Genomic DNA, 7372 nt, shown 5'->3' with positions numbered 1-7372 from the left:
AGAAACAAGCTCGGGGCTCACACTGATTCAGCGTTATGGTGAGTTGTATTTTTCATGCGCGTTATACAGTAAAAATCACCTAAGTGGAAGTCGCACAAATCGGGCTTTCGTTCTAGTCAGATGGCATCTGCAGGTCCTGATTTTTCCTAACAGTAATTCCAATTAAATCATCACCTAAATCCGTCGGATATTCACCTACCTCGGATGAAAAATCTGGTCCCATTGTAATAAATTTCCAATTAAATATGATCGCATAAGCTGGATGAGTTTAGCGCTAAAACCCTCCTCAGCTCCCTAAGGGTCTATATCAGTTCATTTCACTGGAGACAATCATGGCAAGCGTAAGCTACAAACTCGCACTTAAGAGCAAAATTTCAGATTATAACATTTGAAAAAGCAAATCCAGAGATGAAGCAGAAGCAATTGCAGCGAAATTCGATATTAGACCCCAAACTGGGCCATTTTCTACTGTATTTGATTTTGTGGTGTATCTTATTTTGAAGGCATGTTTAAATGTTACCATGGCTCTAACAGCTGACCAGGGAGGGCTGTGGGCAGAGAGCATGTTATTCATGTTGTGGCGGAATGTTACGAGGACGCTGCTGATGGAGTTGGACTCAAGTTTTTTATTATTATACGTAGAAAATATCACACTTGATTATGGTCGTATCATTTATTTTGATTTATTTATTTGCCACACCTTAAAGGCCGGTCCGTGGAAATATTTTCTAACACTAAACCGGTCTGTGGCTCAAAAAAGGTTGGGGACCTCTGGTCTACAGGATCCAGATGAGACCATTAACAGGCGACAGTGAAGGGCACAGAAGAAGGAACTGATAAGCACGCTACATGTGCAAGGCAACATCTTGCATATTTCAATAACTGTGTAACTGTGTCTAAGTCTGTGTATAAAAGAGAGAGAGCGGTGTCAGTCTTGTGTGAAGCTGCCCCGACTGACTGCATTAGGCAGCTTCAATTCTGAACCAGAGTACTCTGTAAAACTGTTTGAGATGGCTTTATTAAATTTAATAATTGGACTCCTTATTCCGTTGTTTTGTGTCATTCCTGTTCGATAAATGAACACGCAGAAACCTAAAGGCTTAAGCAGCACATGCTCTTGTTATTTAAATTCCTTCAGTATGTTTTGTTGTTAACGCTTTCTACACGATTTTTGCGGAACCATTAGCGGACGGATACAGCACTCTGGGACACGCTGAATGCATCATATGTAAGTGTAAATCCTCTGGTTTTATATGCAAAAAGAATTATTACTGGTTGCAATTCTACCAGCATTTAAAAGCAGTTAGCGGTTGGTCACAAGGGGTTAAGAATTTGTCTCAGCTGCTGCCTTTAGGGGGCGCCACAGCAGATCATCTGCCTCCATCTCTCCCTATCCCAGCATCCTCCTGTCACACCAACCCTCTGCATGTCCTCCTTCACTACATCTGTGAAACTCCTCTGGTCTTCCTCCTTTCCTCATGCCTGCAGCTCCAGTATCTCCACCCTCCCTCCTCTGCTCATGTCCAAACCATCTCAGCCTCTGACTCTGAGCTGTCCCTCTTATGGACTCATCTCTAATCCTGTCCATCCTGCAATAAAGATCTGAGCATCTTCAGCTCTGACTCCCGTCTTTGTGTCAGTGCCACCGTCTCCAAACCATCCATCACAGCAGGTCTCACTACCATCCTGTAAACCTTCCCTTTCACTCTGGCTGCTCTCCTTCTGTCACACCACTGACGCTTGACTTCATCCTGAAGCACTCTTCTTCACCTCTTGTGTGCTGTCTGTTGCTTTGGATGGTTGAGCCCAGGTATTTAAACTCATCCACTTTCACTACCTCTGCTCCTTGCATGTTCACCTTTCCCTCTGCCTCCCTCTCATTCGCACATAAAATTCTGTCTCGCTACTGACTTTTATACCTTTTCTTTCCAGAGCATACCTCCACCTCTCCAGGCTCTCCTCCACTGCTCCCTACTCTCACTACAGATCAGTGTCATCTCTTCATTACACCTCATCACTGTAAAAACCTTACTTTAATCACAGGTCCCAGTTCTCAGATATTTTGGAGTAATGTGATGAGTTTATAAGAAACAGGTCCTGAGGTTTGGGAGGTGTGTTCACCCTCAGGTGTTTAAATCAACTCTTTGTGCAGGTGAAGGGTTAAACCCTCTTTAGTTTACAGGACATTAACTAGTACAGGGTTAGGGTCTGATCAAACTGGTTTAGGAAGAAATGTTTGTGGTAAGGTATGAGATACCACCATCATCAACCCTGTTTATTTTTATTTGGTCAGACCCACAAAACCCTTCGACCTGTCTGGAGTCAACATGTTTTTAGTTCTGATTAGTTTGGTTGAAGATGTTGGCGGTCTCTTCCTGTTAACAGGGAGTTCTGATATGTTGGGTCTTTATGAAATTAATCAGGTTTTTACTGACTGACGATCTCTGTGGTTTCAGCTAAAATAAACTGAGCGAGCTGCAGCTGAAACCATCGATGCTGCGGCAGCACTTCCTGTTGTCATACAAACCCTTCAGCACTGTCACCTTCATCACACAGACCCACTTTAATCTCGTTTCTGAGAGTTCATAACGAACTTTTATTTTAGACCTTTACCTGCTGAGCCTGCAGAGCTGACCTCTGACATCTCTGTGAGCTCATGTTTTTCTAAAGCTGCTGTAAAATTAGAAATGTTTCCTGCTGGAAGCATCGACTGAGCGCCCTGAGGTAAGAACAGCTTCACCTACTGCTGAGGCCAAAAATCAGAATCTGTTCATTAAACAAGAACATTTTAATCTCCTTTGTTTTGTTTTTTAAATTAAACAACTGACTCTTGAATATTCTCTATTGAAATTTTCCTCTTATTTAATCAAATGCAGTAGAAAGTATAAAGTGTGATTTTTTTTTTTTTTTTTTTTTCCATGTTTGTAGCTGACTTTGAAGCTGTTAAAGCAGAGCAGACATGGAGCCTTGCTGCAGCCTCACCCTCAGCAGGAATATTCTCTTTTCTTTCTTCGCAGAACTGTGGTTTCATCAGCTGTTGGGTCTTTGCTGCTTTATGGAGGTGATAAACTTGCTGCTTCTAGCAGATATTTCAGACCTGCTGAAATCTTTGCTTGAGTTTGTTTCCTGAACCGCTGGTGCTTCATCGTGGATGTTTCTCAGCAGGACAGACACGTCTGCATAAAAATACATTTTATCAGATCAGTTTGAAACAGTCTGAGGTCCTGAGATGGAGCTCCAACACATCAGCAGCTTTACTGAAACTCGTTTCCCGTCCTTTATTTTTGTGGTGTTTCCAGTGTTTGTGCAACAATTCAGGCTCAACAGAAAAGCAGTTTGTGTTTATTTAGTTCTGATGTTAGAATGACTGATTAATAATCAGTGATGGATTTATCAGGGAAATCTGACTCCCTAAACAAAGACTGCAAATATTGTGAACAGATGTTTCCATGTACATTTAAAATCCTTCTCCTCACATACGAGGTCTTGAATAATCAGGCCCCATCTTGTCTTAAAGACCTCATAGTACCATATCACCCCAGTAGAGCACTTCGCTCTCAGACTGCTGGCTTACTTGTGGTTCCTAGGATACTTAATGGGAGGCAGAGCCTTCAGCTTTCAAACCAGGACAGTGTCTACCTGCACAGCAGGATGAATCCACAACGGATAAGGATCGTAGGTTCAGACAGATCACACCCAGATCCAGTTCAGTGCTGGTCATTTACCATTTCTTCCCATCTGGGTCTCTTTTAGATCCATTCATAGCAGTTTTTTTTTTTTTTTTTGTCCCAACTCGAGCTGTATTCATGATTTAAAACGTGTCATCCATCCAAAATGATCCCAAAATATGTAAAATGTGTGAGCAGCATGTACACAGCTCTGTGACAGCTGACACATTTCAGCTAACATGTTTGCTTCACTGATTAAATGTTCATTCATTACAGACTTGGAAAGCTGACCTCTGACCTTTAACAGGAAGTCAGTAACTCGGGGTCACAATATCGGCAGTCCGATCTGTTTCTCCACATTTTGGTTACATTAGGTTACGTTAAATTCAGCTTCACTGAAGTTCCAGCTGCTGAATGGTGACCACAGACTGAATCAACTTTATTCAGTCTGTGATGAAGAAAATGACTCTCCTGTTTCTAAGATCATTATCGTGGTCAGCACTGACACCCCCTGCTGCTCTGGATTCAGAGGGAGGTACTGCTCTTTGTTTACACGTTGCCATGGTGAATCCTGTCAGGGCTCCATTGATAATGGCTTTCTGTCATACTCAGATCTGATTGGACTAACTCTGATCAGCTGCTCTGGAACAGGAAGCTCAGTTTGTTGAGGCTGCTTCCTGGATCAGGTTCTTGATTTTAGCTTTTACATACATCTCTGTTTTTATTGTTTCAGACATCAAAGTTTGTGAACTTCAGCGACTACAACAACTTCCTGCCATCATTCCAGGTGCAATTGCTGGCCGGAACACACAGGTGAGGCTGCAGCTGAGGAGCCATGTGACTGTTTCCCATTTGACTGGCTGGCTGTTCGGCAACAATGAGTATGAGGTGTGGGCCTGAGTCGTTCGACTGAAAGGTAAGTCATGGTAACACAACATGTGACGTGTGTGTGTGTGTGTGTGTGTGTGTGTGTGTGTGTGTGTGTGTGTGTGTGTGTGTGTGTGAGAGAGAGAGAGAGAGAAAAATGTTTGAATCCACCAATCAGAAAGTGAACCTTCAGCATCTTTTCATTCATTCACTTTGACCCAAACATCTCACCATACAGTCATCTGTCCTCACCAGTTTCTTCCCGCCTCCCTGTCTGCGTTCATGCATCAAAATCCTGACCTTTTATTGGCTGACGTCCTGCACTGTTGGCCTTTTGAGGCTTTAATGAAACTTATTGATCTTTTCAATTTTCAGTTGGTTGGAAATGCTTTATTTCGGACTATGAGTAAGCTGTTCCACCTGAGAAACTTGCATCAGTAACAGTGATGGGCACTGAAGGTGGGCCTCTGATACCCTATTAAAATCATGAATGATTCTTACAGTATGAACATACGTGTGGATCAGGGTTATTATAGTTAACAAAAACGAACGAAATAACGAAAACTGAAATTGAAAAAACATTGTCGTTAACTGAAATAAATAAAAACTATAATTAAAAGGAAAAAACGATAACTAATTAAAACTGAATTGTGAGTTTACAAAACTAACTAAAACTAACTGAAATTATCGATAAGCTGACTTTCATTTACTTGTTTTTTTTTTTTTTAAGCCTTGTGGATTGATATGAAATCATTGTTTCCGCTCTCCGAGTTTAAGCTGGGAGCGCCACAGGACAACTGTGAGTGCGCATGTGCGTGCGCTCACCGCGCTGGTCCGCAAAGTAATGGCTGCGGTCTGCCGAGAAAGCGGCAGAGTCCCGTATGGAGGTTCTTTGAGTACAAACTCCTGCACACGACCACAAGGTAATTAACACTCACAATCCAGCTACACAAGCATAAATGCGGACATGAGGTCGGCAACTTCTGTAGGTTGTGTACAGAGGCCACAAAGACCCTGCAGGTTTAATCAGCGAGCATCTAACCAAGCTAGCTCCAAAACAGAAGCAGCATCAGGTGGTGAGAACATCAGGATGCAGCTGGATTTGAGCTTTGACTCCTTCAAAGAGTTTGTTTTTGTCAAACACCACATGTAGGCGTTATTAATCTGCTGCACTGATGCTGAACTTTATTGTGGAGTTTATTGTAGAATTTATTGAGTTTGGGAGTTCATGTTTTTCTTTGTTTCTCCCTGTTGATGTTCATGTGTGTCCTTAATATTACACACATTTAGCATGTCTTGTGAACAGTTGGTTGTTGAATGTATTTCTTTAAACTGTATCTTTTGTCAAGTTTTCATTACACAATAGTCACTTTTGAGCCTTGAATCTTGCACCTGATTAGGTATGAAAATACTAAAACTAATACTGAAACTAACTAAAACTAACTAAAACTAAGCATGAAACCAAAAATAAAAACTAATAAAAACGAGAAAAACCACTCTGAAAACTAATTAAAACTAACTGAATTAGAGAAAAAAAGTAAAAACTAACTAAAACTAAACTATAATGTAAAATCCAAAACTATTATAACCCTGGTGTGGATCTAGTCAGTTTTGTTTAAGTCCCATCTCGGGTGCCACTTTTTTATGTGACTGTTTGCCCATGTTTAGGGGTGCCAGCCAGGTATATCTCCTGACATGTCAGATTTTTAAACCTCGCAAAGGATGCAAAGTACGGAGACTTACACCCTCAGACATCGAATAAAACAAACCCATTATGTTCAGTCAGTAGAATGCACCACAATGAATATATTTAACACAGAAGAAAAAATACAGACAAAACAATCATTCAACACACATAAATCAGTTCAATAATTCCCACATGTCCCACAGCTCGGCAAAGTCCTTCAGTTCATTCGTCAAAGAAAACAAAAGCAATATATTTCATTTCCACAATGTCTTTCAGTCCATTCCAACAGAAAGCCAAATAAAACAAATCCACTCCGGGTTTTACTCAGTTCTAAGTTCAGACGGAGACAAAAAGACTCTCCAGCCCAGGTTATCAGTTCAGTTCAAAACAGTCAGAATGCACTAAGGCAAAACAAAAATTCTGCTCTGGGTTTTCCCATTCCCACAAACAAACAAAACCAGGAAGTGCACTTCCGACTTCCCATAGCGTATGCCAGCTTCGGCTGTCAACAGTTCAAACAATGGAAATCCAGCCAGTCTGACCAGCTGGAGACTTAAAATACCAAGGTTTTCAGTCGGTTGACCAATCCTGGGTATTCAGGTCGATAAATCCCGGCAGTTCCTCGCTGATGGGTCCCGTCACAGAGCCACTAGCGAGGAACTAAACTTGCCGTGTGTATGGCCAAGATTGCACAGACAACTCGTGTCTTCCCCCTCGATGCTCGCCATCTTCCCTCAGTGCTTAACGTCATTTCTCACTGCTCTCTTTTTTTTTTTTTTTTTAACTACACTGAGCCCCAGCCCATAAATAAAGTGGTATGGACTGGGTTGAACGCTGCAGAGACCACCTCTGTGACATCCCATTGGGCAGCACCCAGAGGGCGTGTAGGTAAGTAAAAACACAAACAACACAGGTGGTCATAATTTAAGGGACAGCCAGCCGGCTGTCACACTCCTTCCCCCCCTGAAAAAAGCCGGAACCTATGGAGGCTTAACTAGAACATGGTTCATCTCAAATCCCTAGCTGAAAGTCAGAGAATCCTAGGAAGTCTTCTTTGCCATTTTCTTCCTCAAAGATCTCTAGGACTCACTTCCGTTGTTCTCTGTCCACCTCAATCGCAGTGGGGTAATACTGCTTTAACTGAGACACA

The sequence above is a fragment of the Archocentrus centrarchus genome, chromosome 4, assembly GCF_007364275.1.
Source record: "Archocentrus centrarchus isolate MPI-CPG fArcCen1 chromosome 4, fArcCen1, whole genome shotgun sequence".
NCBI classification, from domain to species: Eukaryota; Metazoa; Chordata; class Actinopteri; order Cichliformes; family Cichlidae; genus Archocentrus; species Archocentrus centrarchus.
The sequence above is the reverse complement of the archived record's forward strand: the minus strand, read 5'-3'. Positions refer to the sequence as shown.